This window comes from Amphibalanus amphitrite, unplaced genomic scaffold (assembly GCF_019059575.1).
Source record: "Amphibalanus amphitrite isolate SeventyFive unplaced genomic scaffold, NRLGWU_Aamphi_draft 000054F_arrow, whole genome shotgun sequence".
In the NCBI taxonomy this organism is placed as follows: Eukaryota; Metazoa; Arthropoda; class Thecostraca; order Balanomorpha; family Balanidae; genus Amphibalanus; species Amphibalanus amphitrite.
In genome coordinates, this window is record NW_024881550.1 from 124135 (window position 1) to 137499 (window position 13365).

Consider the following 13365-nt stretch of genomic DNA (forward strand, 5'->3'; position numbering starts at 1 on the left):
GTTCTGCCGTATCTTTCAGTGCAAGGTGCCGTCGGTCATCCCCGACGTTACGTCACGCCGGGGATTGCCAGATTTTCCTACTAGACTTCGACGCCCCCTGCGTGTATGTACATAGTTAGCGCTGCGCACTTGTCGCTGGTCGGCCCGAGGCAATAGCGGTAATAGCCGACACGCTCAGTCAGACGGCGGGACAGAGAGACGCTCATGATAAGCGCCACGCCTCTGAAGGGAAGCGGGCCGACGCAGGCTGTGCCACGGGGATCTTCAAGCTTACAACCAGCTCCCATTTATCAAACGAGATGTGCATCTAAAACACCAACTGAAGCAGCGTATTCTTCAACTAAGCAGCGTCTAAAACATGGTCATATGCATACGTGTAGCCACATGGGTCGACCATAACTTTCCCTGTTTTTAACTTTTGAGTTACTGACGTGTGAATGTGCAGATCTTTCGCCAAATAAATCTGAATCTGAATCCAATCTGAATCCAAGTTTATACGCATCAGAACGAGCAAGATTAAAGAAGCCTGAGGACCTATTCGCACATTGCCAGGGATACCGACGTGCGGTCAGTCATTGCCGGATTTCGCGTGACTACCTCTTTTAGCATGGTATCATGATAGCGTGTTGTTTTTATGTTCATTTCGCTTTCTTAGCACGGAGTGCCGCGACTAGTTGTTTTATAATATCTGGACTTTTAATGTAAGGTTTTTTTTGCGTCGCTTGCACTGCGGAGGGGCACTCCTGGTCCTCTGTTCATGGATGCGTACTATTTAGATATTTAGAATAATACAAAAATATCTGGCCTCCAGCTCTGTTTCTCTTCAAATTCTCCATGCCTAGAACAAAATGACCTGGAATGACCTTTCGTGACCTTAACATTGACCCCAACAAAAATTAAGCAATAATCATGATAGCTTTCATGGGCTATGTCACGGCCTCGTGCACACGTCGCTTTTCACTGCGTTGGGGATTTTTATTAGATCTCAGGGGCCGGATATTCAGCTCCCAGTATGATCTACGACTATACCAATCGACTGATATGGCGTTCGTCCAAGAGATGCATTTTAATTTTTCCGATAGTGAAGAGGTCGCAATATTGACCTGACTCCGATATTGAAATTGTGAGATATACATTTCATACATATTGTTACTCTTATCAATCGCTGAAAGTTTCAGGGCGATCGTTCAGTCAGTCTGTAGCTATGACGACATTCTAACTTTGGCCGAGGTGAGGTCATTTGACAAGACCTGGTGACCTGACCTTGAGGACCTGGGTCTGAAATATTCACATGTGCGGAAAACATGCATGAACAAGTGGGCATAAATAGTTTTGAGATATCAGCGAAAAACCGCAAGGGAAGGGGGCAGGGTGTCCAAACACTTTTCGGCCCGGCGCGGGTTAAACTAGGGACCGCACATTTGCCGCTCAGCCACCGCCTAAGGAGCACTCACTCGTATCTGAATCCTCCCGGCATATGGGGAGGACCTTGGCCGCTGCAGGCTCTGTGAAAAATAATCATTCTGACCGACCACTCAACGAGATCAGCATAAACATACCGATGACGATGATGATTTTGAGAGAAAGAAGGCGCAGCAGCTACGAGGCTATATCGCTGAACGTACTGACACAATTATATTACATGAATAGCTCCAGACCATGATTATCGGCAACGTTTTGTATAATTATACGTTCATCGTTCAGGTGATAAATACCTGTCCCTGTGTACGTACTAATCACAATGTCGCCACTAAAGCATATTGTAACATACGTACTGGGTCTTGGTGAGCTCGACGACCGCTGCCGGTGGGCGCCCAGGGGCGGAGTGCGCACTGCGCACCTCTGCAAAAGTAGTCCAGACGTCAGTTTTACCAACATAAAATAGCTGGCTGCCGGTATTTTTTCTAGAAGGCTCCCTAAGTTCAACACATCATGAGAAAAAGGACCGCTGATGTGAAAATGTATAATTTATAAATTAGGCTGGCTGATATTAATATTTACATCAGTGGACTTTTTCGCCTGAATGGCGAAATTCGGGAACGACTTAAGGTAAAAAAAACGGCAGCAGGCGAGTCTAGCTCTCACTTTGAGGCAGAAGTCAGGCCTTGAGAGTACACAAAAGCCAGAGTTTAACCCTATTAGTGGCAGGGGGGGGGGGGGGGTTGTTTTCATCCACCCCTCAGGTTTTTCGGGAATATCTCCGAAACCGCTGAAGCTACGGTGCTGAAATTTTCTGACTTTTCCTAAAACTAAATTGAGCACATTTCCTGAAAATTTCAAGCTCATAACTTTAACGGGGGCGGCTCCAGAGCACTGGGAATTGGGGGGTCCTATTCGTGAAGCGAGTCATTTGGGCGAAGATCACGATGCCGATGTATTATAACTGTATGCACCAGTTTTACGAACAGTGAATGAAAGGTATCATGTGATAACATATACAAAGTTATTGTGCATCCTCTTTTGACACGTTTTTGCTATAATAGGCGGATCCAGGCGTCCAAAAAGGGGGGTTATGTTTTACCTCCCAACATAGGTGCCCTGACACCGCCTATGCATGACCAATACAATTGTAGTCGTTCTCTCATAAGAAAATTGTAACATAAGACCATTACAACCCTTTTTAGAAACAGTACCAACAAAAACCTTATTTACTACACTTTTTGTGTACCCCCAATCTCAATGATCTGTATCCGCCTATGATTTTTAAAAATGCATATTTTTAGGATCCATGTGAATTCCTGGTTCATTCTCTATCGATCGGCAAAAGTAGCGTTAAGATTGGTTCAGAAACCTGGCCGTGATAAAGTCTAAAATGTATCTGCAATTTGCCCGTTTTTACCCCCCTCTACCCCCTATTGACATTTTTTAATTTTTATTTTTAAGAAATGTAGATCACGTTGAGCGAAATCGAATGCCGTTTGAATTTTGAAAATCGGCCCGTTAGATCTCGAGATATCAAGGGGGGTCGTAAACAGCCCCCCTGCCACTAATAGGGATAGCCAGGAGCCTGCCACTAATGGGTTAAAGGGACCCTCCAACCTTAACATTAGATTTGAGTTGAGATAGCCAAAATGGGGTCCCTGGCTCACAATTACCGGTTTCGGCACTCACAACATCGAGAAATGCCTTAAATCGGAAATATTGAATTTCAAAATTGCAGCATTTTGATTCAGAGGGGCTAATGCATAGGAATACCCCTCTGAATGTGTGACGTCAGCGCAGATATCTAACGATTTTTAAATGTTTGACTAAAACGTTTTGTAGCACGCTGTGGTATATGCTGCTTTGCGCGCAACAAGTGCCGCACTTTCAGCTGCCAAACTATTGCTTCCAAATAAAGTCGCTAGGAACAGTGGAGATCCCAAAAAGTAAACAAAAGTAAAAGTCTAATATCTTGAAAACCGGTGAATATTTTTCGGTGAAATTTGGTAGATATTCGTTTTCGCTCTTTCTGAACCGAGCGACATCACTCATGGCAATTCATTAACTTTTTTGAAGGTTGGAGGGTCCCTTTAATTTAGCAAGGAACTCTGCTTACGCCTTGGCAGTTGACATGCTAGCGCGATTCAATTACTGCTCTTTTTTTGCAATCGCATCACCGTTCTGTAGCGTGTTGTTTGATATCCTCGTCATAACCGAGAAAAATCAGCGTTACTTCCGGTCATAGTCACACCCATTCCTATGGCGGACCACGTGTATAATAATCTACGAGTCTACTAAAAAGGCTATGGCAAAAAATAATGATGAACCTATATATTTGCATACGTATCCAGCCTTGCTTCATTGTCTAGAAAATACTATACCTTGATCCATGTTGCGCCCTGGCGGTGGAGTCCAGAATCCAGCAGCTGTAGGAGAAAAAAAAACGTCAAGTTAAAAAACAATCACATAAAGACTAGATAGTGGACATCAACGTCGCGGTTAAGTGAGCGCACGCACGCACGCCGGTACCTAAATACACACGCACATACATACCTCTACTACTAACATTTAGGAAAAAACACACATACAAGTTAAATCTAAATACGCGGAAACGCGATCGAAGAAACTTGGATTGCATTGCAAATGTAAAAGTGCCACTTTGTTCATTACAACAAGCAAATGCATATCGATCTGCCCCTCTGGGAATGAATAAGCAAACGAAATACCTAAGCCGAGCTTTTATAGATACACCAGCACAGCGGAAGTTTTAGAGTTACGACGATGTGGGGAGGTTTCGCACCTGAAAAAAGCAACATTAAAACCTAGCCACTCACTTTCGTGGAAGGCCTCAATAAGGATGGGGTTTATATGGGATCTAGGCTCCCAAGTGACTTCGCTGAAAAGGAACACAAGGAACACAGTGATTAGGGAGAGATATACAAATAACAAGGAATACCGTCACACGGACGATCCGCAAGAAGGGGTACACGCTTTTGGGTGGTTGTAGTAACTGGCCCAGGAATAGTGCATTTTAATGACCTATGTCATGTCTTCGCCAGTTATGTCAAACATTATTTCTGCATATCGAGTAGGTCACTTATAAGGCCGGAACCATTGACCTATAATAAGTATAGGACTTATTCTTAATATAGGTCAATGGCCGGAACACAGCTCTTAAGCGTGCAAAACGCATCTCCGCACTTCCCATTGGAATACATGGCATATGTATTCTCTGCTTGCAACACGCAGCGCATTAAGCCGCGTGTTGCAAGCAGAAAATGCATATGCCATGTATTCCAAGATTTTAGGACTAAAGTACGTATCGCTAAAGTACGTAGGACAAAAGTACGTATGCAAATGTTCGTACGCAAATATACGTAGGCGATAAAGTTCGTATGCCAAAAGTACGTACGCAAATGTTCGTACGCAAAAGTACGTATGCAAAAGTACGTAGTGCATAAAGTACGTCTGTCAAAAGTACGTACGCAAATGTTCGTACGCAAAAGTACGTATGCAAAAGTACGTAGTGCATAAAGTACGTATGCCAAAAGTACGTAGGCAAATGTTCGTACGCAAAAGTACGTATGCAAAAGTACGTAGTGTAAAATGTACGTATGCCAAAAGTACGAACGCAAATGTTCGTACGCAAAAGTTCGTATGCAAAAGTACGTAGTGTATAAAGTACGTATGCCAAAAGTACGTACGCAAATGTTCGTACGCAAAAGTACGTGTGCAAAAGTACGTAGTGTATAAAGTACGTATGACAAAAGTACGTACGCAAATGTTCGTACGCAAAAGTTCGTATGCAAAAGTACGTAGTGTAAAAAGTACGTATGCCAAAAGTACGTACGGTTCGTATGCCAAAGTACGTAGTGTATACAGTATGAAGTACGTATGCTAGAAGTAGGGTATAGTAGTGTAAGTTGAGCCGCTTTTTCTTTATTGCTGCTCTGTTGCCATACTACAGGGAACTCATGATAAATTCTTATACCAAATAATATAGCTTTGTCCATTTCGCCCAGTTACTCATCGAGAAATTTTGCTATGCCTTGTAACAAATGCTCATTAAATAAAGAATAAGAAAGGTATTACACATTGATCAACTTAACCCAAGGGTGGGGTACCCTACGTACATTTCCTATGAGTACTTTTGTCCGTGACGTACTTTGGTCCACACGTAGGGTAGACCGGGGCAAGTCGCCCCGCCGAGGTAAAACGCCTCACCGATGTTCCTCGGAACTGGCAGGGTTCTGAAGAAAGATCCCCCTTCTGTTAACCCGGCCGGGCCGGGGGGGGGGGGTAATTCCAACCACCGCAGCCCGGGGAGGGGCGTTTTTCAAGGAAGCTACGCAAACAAAAGCGATACCAAACGAAAGGTCCTTACGAGACGATTCTAAAACACCTAAAACTTTTGACCTCAGGTCAATTTTCAAGGTCAGAGGTCAAGGTCAAAGGCAAAAACCGGCACATGTGTAGTGATCTGAAAGTGAGCGTTCTTGATGACGGCAGGATGCATGAAACTGGCAAAATTGGGTGTCAAACGAAAGAAGAGAATCTGAGAATTCCGAAAATGTGCTCAACCCCAAAGGTCAAGGTCAAGGTCATGCTCAAAATTGACCTCAAACTTTGCACTTTTTCGTACATCTTGCGTGTCAACTTCCAAGATGTTTTGAAATGTTTTGAGGCTTATCAGGTCCCTATTTGTGGTTCATCTTATGATACAAGACTGCTCAAAGGTCACAGAAGAGAGTCCTTGCTAGAGGCTATTTCACTGATTCAAGTTAGTAATAATAAATAAGACAATTTTGCCATCTGGAGGCTCTAAATAAAGGCTTAGAGGAAAATGGATGGGTCATTCGAGGTCGCATGAGGTCAACATAAAACTTGCCCTTTTCCAAACAAATATATATCATTGGACGCGGCTTGACAAGGCAAATGCGATGGTACCACTGCCGTAGCTCTAGGACCATTTTTGTCGAAGTTATTTGCAAAAAAACTAAAACCACAGCTCGGGGTCGTTGACCTGACCTCTGACCTCAGGTCACTTAAGCTATTTTTGTATTTTTCTCTAGGTCAAACGCTACACAACCGTGCTCGTAATTTGTCTTTATCTCTAAAACTCTATTTTTAGCAGCTATTTGAAGTTCACGTCTTTGACACCGAAGTTTGCCATGCAGAGGTCTAGAAAAATCGACTTTGTGACGTCATCAATGGGGCTAGGTCCACATTTTTTTACTTCAGAAGATGTCAAATTGATGGAAGAAAAGGTACTGCAAGTTTCGCTTTCCTATCCCTATAAGCGTTCGGGAGCTATCGCAAATATTCGCCAGGGGAGGGGGGGCGAAAAACGCCCCCCGGGCCCGCGAGGGTTAATCTAGTGTATGGGGCTTCTTGCCTCAGGCCGTGGGACGTTTTGCCCTGGGGTTGGGGCAAAATGCCCCATTTGCAGTTGCTTCACAAAGCACTTCCTAGCTGGGAGTCCGATCACAAGTGAATGAATTTGAGGGGTGGAATTTAAAGTAAAATGTCCAAAGAACACATTGAGCACAAATTTGGCCTTCCAGGTGATGTGAGACAAAAGTAGGCACCTATGTAGCAGAATAAATTATCTGGGGCGTCTTGCCCAAGGTTTTATACCCTACGTACATTTGCTATACGTAGGCTTTCGTACGTGACGTACTTTTGTCCATACGTACCTTATACCCTACGTACTTCTGCGATACGTACTTTTGTCCGTGACGTACTTTTGTCCATACGTACTTTTTACCCTACGTACTTTAGCTATACGTACTTTTGTCCGTGACGTACTTTTGTCCATACGTACTTTATACCCTACGTACTTCTGCGATACGTACTTTTGTCCCTGACGTACTTTTGTCCATACGTACTTTATACAGTACGTACTTCTGCGATACGTACTTTTGTCCCTGACGTACTTTTGTCCATACGTACTTCATACTGTACGTACTTCTGCGATACGTACTTTTGTCTTTGACGTACTTTTGTCCATACGTACTTTATATTGTACGTACCTCTGCGATACGTACTTTTGTCCCTGACGTACTTTTGTCCATACGTACTTTATACTGTACGTACTTCGGCGATACGTACTTTAATCCTACGTACTTTTGCTTACGTACTTTTGTCCTACGTACTTTAGCGATACGTACTTTTGTCCGTAACCCGTATTCCAATGGGAGGTGCGAAGACGCGTTTTGCACGCTTAAAAGCTGTGTTCCAGCCTGTCACTTGGTGCTAGTTGCGTGGCTTGGTCCAATTGGTTTGATTTGAAAGGCTAGGTTCAGTGGGGTGACCAAGGCTATAGAACTCCAGGTAAGGACACCAGCCGTTTGACCTTGAACGCCGCCGGCCGGCCGATGACGTCATTGGAGGCAAGCCGGCTCGGCGGACACACAAGGCGAATGCATAACGGAGGGGCGTTGGAACGTTGCGGGAGCCGGGGAGATATTTTAATGTGGTTGTATACCACCATTGTTATGTTTATTGATCTACAGACTGCATTCTTTTAAACCTCGATGTACTCTAGGCCTGGATGGTTCGTACATTCGTGGAACGATCACCCCGTCCGAAGTCCGTGGTCGAAGCTGTCATAGTATTAAAGACACTAAGACGGGTGCAATAACGGCGATCCGATCCCGTCTCTGGCGAATCTAGAGGGGTCGTAAGGACCCAGGCCGAATCTGACCGTCTATTTTTAGGGAAACGGGGTGGGTGAATTGACAACCGATGGCTTAAGAGATAATGAGAAGAGATCCCGTCGTCGATTGTTGTTTGACAGACAACACATGTTGTACTGGACGTATGACCATCAGAGGTAATGCCTGAACGTAGGCAAGCATAATTGTTCTGTCATACTGTTTAGGAATATAAAATGGTAATGGAGATTATTGAGGATATGATCTCTGCATTACAGGAATTCGCTAATTACTACGGCCCATAGGGGCACCGCCGGAGCTGTTGTTTTGCCATCGGTCCCAGGCAACTCCAGGGAGCTGCAGTACCCGGCGGCCAAAGCGGCCCACCTCGTCGACTCGCAGGTCCTGTGGGATTCCGTGATGCTTTAGTGCTTCACCCACAGAAGCACGGGCATAGCAGTAGGATGTGGGGCTAGGTGTCTGTCCACCTCTTAATTGAAAGAACAACGTATACAGCGCCTGGTCCCGCCGAAGCTCGGTATCGACCGTGACTTATTCACAACTGGCGGATCCAGGAAGCGGTCTTGGACACTGCGGGGGCTTACCCCAAAAAGGTTTCTCGGAATTAATTAAAAACAAACTCTGATTTCGATTCCTTGCGCACTGCTGTGCAGTGTGATTAACCAACATTTCCTCAGAAAAGTTGTGAAGTTTTCTTTGATTCTCGAAAAGCGATTTCGGGCGCTGCCAATGTGGGGGAAGACATTTGCCCCAAATGCCTTCCCCTGGATCCGCCAGTGGGTTGCCCCACTCCGAGCTTGACTAAAACCATTTTCAAACCCCACCAGAAACCGATGGTAAGGTGAATTTAAATCCAATAACTCATCTCTGTCTGCCCGCCTAAATATGTATACAACACATGGTACGGCACCCGGCCCTGTCTGAGCTATGAGCCGATCGCGATATTTTCGGCTTTCCCCAACCCAAGCTCGATTAGGAACGTTCTCCTTCCCCACCCGATTGCTGATGTCAATTCAAATTCAATACCTCATCTCTGTCGGCCCGACCATAACCCATTCATTGCACACCGTTCAGCGCCCCGCCCCGCCAGAAGTATCCTAGCGCGCTGAGCAGTTGCCTCCAGCCGCGTCATCGCGAGGCCCCGCGCGGCCCATAAATTAATACATTGCGCGAATAGCCGTGTCGCCCCCCTGGGGGTGACAAAAAAGTCGACAAAATAGCCAGGCTCTGTGGAGGAGATTGCGGACCCCCCCCCCCCCCTCTAAACAAACGCAGATAGACGGTGACACAAGCGCCAAGTATCATCCCTTTGTTTTAACATTGGGCGCATACATGACGGTGAATCGACGAAAAAAGAGAAATTTAACAAATCATTACGCATGCTTGCGCAGCATTACATAATGTGACACTGAAAACACAAAATTCATGTCATACTCACTTAAAACCTTGCCACTTCACTTCATACATCTGGCAGCTTGAGTCACATGCGATGATGAACTCAATGAAAAAAAACGCTCCTGCAAAGAACAGATTAGGCAAAGTTAATGAATTGCGAAACTAACACACTTGGTTAATGTTAGGCATGACACGACATTCATGTATTAACCCGCGCCGTGCTGGTGGCCTGAACTTTCCGCCGAGTGCTGGGGGGGGCGTTTTCACGCCCCCCGTCTAACTCGGCTCCTGGGCCACGTAGCGACACGCGGTAAGCGGCAATCGAAAGAGCGTCAAAAATAAAGACGAAAACACTTCGGTCATTTTTTGGGTCAGGTCAAAGGTCAGGTCACCAGAGGTCACCAAAGGTAAAATGTTGACTATTTCAACATTTTGGAAACTGCCAACGGCTATCTCGGGAACCGATAGAGCTACAGCGCCGCGGAAAAGCGCATTCGATAGCCCTTTTACAGACCTTTCTGAGTAATGTTCTCAGATTTGACCTCAGGTCAACGGTTTAGCCTCCAGAGGGCAAAAACTCCAAAAATAGCCGTTTTTACGAAACACGTTTTTTCGTCAATAACTTTTGACTCATAAGCGCCATGACATTACTTTTGCCAGCATCGTGTTCCTCTCGTCGAGACGCGTCGAATGAACTATTCGTTGACCTTGAAAGGTCATTTTGAAAATTTGACCTCAGGTCAAGGTCATGACCTGACCGAAAAGGGTCATGTTGCATATCAGTCGATCCGTATCGTCGAGCTGAACACATCTGACGTGTTTTCACCGCTCTAGCACGTCTCTATCAAAAGTTATAGCCAAAAAACTGCTGGCGACCGTTCATGACCTGAGATGACCTCAGGGGCACACAGAGGGGTCACAGGTGCATTTTTCCTATTCAGTGTGTCATGTTTACCTATGAACCGATGTTTGAGAGCGTTTTGAACGATATTCGTCCAAAAGAGGCGCATTTCAATTTTCTCCCATTGACTTATAATGGAGAGGTCGCAAAATTGACCTGACCTTAGGTCACAGATATCAAAAATCCGAGATATACATTTTATACATACTGTTACTCATATCAATCGCTGAAAGTTTCAAAGTGATCGTTCAGTCGGTGTAGCTATAGCGAGCCTTTGAACTTTTTCTGAGGTAAGGTCACTTGACGTGACCTGGTGACCTGACCTTGAACGGCCTAGGTCTGAAATTTTCACAACATGTGCGGAAATGATGTAGGAACACGTGTACCAAAAACGGCGGCGCTGCGCGCCGCCGTTTTTGAGATATTCGCAAAAAACCTGAGGGGGGGGGCGTAAAAACGCCCCCCCCCCCAGCACGGCGCGGGTTAAAGGGACTATCCCACCTTTAACATGGGGTTTGAGTTGAGATAGCCAAGTTTGCGGCGAGGTTCAGAAACCACTATCTATCTAGGTTGCAACCCCCGCGGCCTCTTGGTGTTGAAGAAATTCGTTTCCTTCATTTGAAAATGGGCCTTGTACAAGGCCCTATCTTAAACATGGAGCGACCGTTAGTGTGACGTCACCTCGTTTAGTCATTCTGATTTAAATGGGTTTGTTCGTTGAAAAATCGCTTAAAACTTGGTCTGAACTCTGTTGTGGTGCCTACAGGGTAAAAAGAATCAGCTTTATGACAGTAATGTGGCCTGGGGAAGGAGGTAATTTTGGGCTGTGACGTCACATATTTGAAAGTTTGTGTTAGGAATATGGGAAGCCTAAGATGTTTAATGAAAAATAAATGTCAGAACCGTGTTCCTGGTCATCCAATCTATAAAGTCGGGCACAATTTAACTGGTTTTAACAACATTTTAGAAGGTGGAATAGTCCCAGGGGGGCGACACGGCTATTCGCGCAATGTATTCATTTATGGGCCGCGCGGGGCCTCGCGATGACGCGGCTGGAGGCAGCTGCTCAGCGCGCTAGGATACTTCTGGCAGGGCCGGGCGCTGAACGGTGTGCAATGAATGGGTTATGGTCGGGCAGACAGAGATGAGGTATTGAATTTGAATTGACATCAGCAATCGGGTGGGGAAGGAGAACGTTTCTAACCGAGCTTGTGATGGGGAAAGCCGAAAATATCACGATCGGCTCATAGCTCCGACAGGGCCGGGTGCCGTACCATGTGTAGTATATTTAGGCGGGCAGACAGAGATGAGTTATTGGATTTAAATTCACCTTACCATCGGCTTCTGGTGGGGTTTGAAGACGTTTTTAGTCAAGCTCGGAGTGGGGCAACCCACTGGCGGATTCAGGGGAAGGCATTTGGGGCAAATGTCTTCCCCCACAACCAGGGCAGCGCCCGAAATCGCTTTTCGAGAATAAAAGAAAACGTCACAACTTTTCTGAGGAAATGTTGGTTAATCACACTGCACAGCAGTGCGCAAGGAATCGAAATCCGAGTTTTTTAAATTAATTCCGAGAAACCTTTTTGGGGGTAATTGCCCCGCAGTGTCTAAGACCACTTCCTGGATCCACCAGTTGTGAATAAGTCACGGTCGATACCGAGCTTCGGCGGGACCAGGCGCTGTATACGTTGTTCTTTCAATGAAGAGGTGGACAGACACCTAGCCCCACATCCTACTGCTATGCCCGTGCTTCTGTGGGTGAAGCACTAAAGCATCACGGAATCCCACAGGACCTGCGAGTCGACGAGGTGGCCGCTTTGGCCGCCGGGTACTGCAGCTCCCTGGAGTTGCCTGGGACCGATGGCAAAACAACAGCTCCGGCGGTGCCCCTATGGGCCGTAGTAATTAGTGAATTCCCGTAATGTAGAGATCATATCCTCAATGATCTCCATTACCATTTTATGTTCCTAAACAGTAAGACAGAGCAATTATGCTTGCCTACGTTCAGGCATTACCTCTGATGGTCATACGCCCAGTACAACATGTGTTGTCTGTCAAACAACAATCGACGACGGGATCCCTTCTCATCATCTCTTAAGCCATCGGTTGTCAATACACCCACCCCCGTTTCCCTAAAAATAGACGGTCAGTTTCGGCCTGGGTCCTTACGACCCCTCTAGATTCGCCAGAGACGGTATCGGATCGCCGTTATTGCACCCGTCTTAGTTGTCTTTAATACATGACAGCTTCGACCACGGACGTCGGATCCACGAATGTATCCGATCGTTCCACGAATGTACGCACCATCCAGGCCTAGGATGCATCGAGGTTTAAAAGAATGCAGTCTGTAGATCCATCAACAAAACAATGGTGGTATGCAAAAATATCTCCCCGGCTCCCGCAACGTTCCAACGCCCCTCCGTTATGCATTCAAGGTGTGTCCGCCGAGCCGGCTTGCCTCCAATGACGTCATCGGCCGGCCGGCGGCGTTCAAGGTCAAACGGCTGGTGTCCTTACCTGGAGTTCTATAGCCTTGAATAGTCCCTTTAAATTCAGACCGGTTTCGAATCACAAGATTCATCTTCAGTGACAAAACTCTTTTCAAATTGATACAGGACACATATTCAAACACACCTTTGATCATAAAATATATCGCACACGCACATGCAATAGTTTGAGTTCAGCTTCGAATTAGAAAACTGCCTAATGCAATTAAAAGTACAATGACGTATACACAACGAAACAGCTACATAAAAGTACCCAGCTAAGCAGTGATATGTAGTGGATACGCCGAGGACATGTCGTTGATTTGCGGCCTCAGACGATGAATATACAACGATTCCAGAATTCTTAAATCAGGGTATGTACTGCTTCTACTCAAAATTTGAAAGTCGTCTATCCCTAGTGATGATTGACATGACAAGGCATGGTGTCTGATGGATGATGCTGAGGGAGATGACAGTAGTCGAC

At 45.7% G+C, this 13365-nt stretch overlaps 1 long non-coding RNA gene across 1 annotated transcript; it reads right to left on the reverse strand.

Annotated features, from left to right (window-relative positions):
• Positions 1 to 1460: 1460 nt before the first annotated feature.
• On the reverse strand, positions 1461 to 13051 carry LOC122378029. The gene is made up of 4 exons (XR_006255953.1): positions 13030 to 13051; positions 3804 to 3848; positions 1776 to 1842; positions 1461 to 1505 (listed from the first exon to the last, which is right to left on the reverse strand). It is a non-coding gene; the product is annotated as an uncharacterized LOC122378029 (long non-coding RNA).
• Positions 13052 to 13365: the final 314 nt, after the last annotated feature.